Genomic DNA, 1,033 nt, shown 5'->3' on the forward strand with positions numbered 1-1,033 from the left:
GATGATCTCTCATATTTCATTGTTGTTTTGTTTTTTATCTCTAGGAGCTAATGAACATGGGCATGTCTTCATGTTTTTGATGAGCATCTAAATATCTTCTTTGTTGAAGTATCTTATCATGTTCTCTTCCATTTTTAATTTTGGTTCTTTTGTTGTTGTTGAAATGTTGGTCTTTTCTATAACTTTCAGAGCTTAGTCTCTTGTTGGATATGATATTGCCAGTTTTTCTCTTTTGAAGCAGTCTTTTGATGCACATAAGTATTTAATTTTTAATGAGGTCTTAAATGTCTAGTTCACTTTGTACATTATTTTTTCACTTTTGGTTATGCTCAGTAATCTGTTAATGCTATAGATTAGGGATACCAAGTTTACTCTCAGTTTTTGTTTGATGATCTTTATATGTTTATGTTTTACTTTTAAGCCCTTGATATATTTTCAGGTGATTTTTTGATATAATGTAATACATGGCTCTTGTTTAAAATGTCTAGAAATGAGTATTCAGTTTTGCCAGATTCCTTTATTTAAGACATTCTCTTTCCCCTATATAATAGGTTTGAGGTCTTAGTAGAAAATCAGCTGTCCACAGAGGGTGGTTTAACTTCTGAGTTCTCAATTCTGTTCAAATGGTCAATGTTTCTGCTATTGTACCAGCAGTAAATTATTTTGACCATTGGGACTATGTAGTAGATTTTCCAGTACAGAAATGTGCAGCCTTCTACTTGGGGTTGTGTTTTGTTGTTTGTTGTGGTTTTTTTTAAAAAAAAACCACCCACAACAAACAAACAAACAAACCAAACTTCAGTGTTCTTTGCTTATCTAAGGTTTTTATCTATCCATATAAAGTTGATGATAAATCTTTCTCCTTAAAAATGATGCTGGCATCGGGGTGGGGGTAAGGCTGAAAAAAACTGGATGAAATATGTTTATGGCATTGAAATCTATGGGGGAGAGAATAGTTTAAAAGTATTATATTTTAGGGCATTATGTTTATCGTAGGAGTACACAATGAGGGTTGCAGTGTGGATTATGTTTG

The sequence above is a fragment of the Elephantulus edwardii genome, unplaced genomic scaffold, assembly GCF_000299155.1.
Source record: "Elephantulus edwardii isolate Elephantulus edwardi_28Jun2011 unplaced genomic scaffold, EleEdw1.0 scaffold00040, whole genome shotgun sequence".
Classification (NCBI taxonomy): domain Eukaryota; kingdom Metazoa; phylum Chordata; class Mammalia; order Macroscelidea; family Macroscelididae; genus Elephantulus; species Elephantulus edwardii.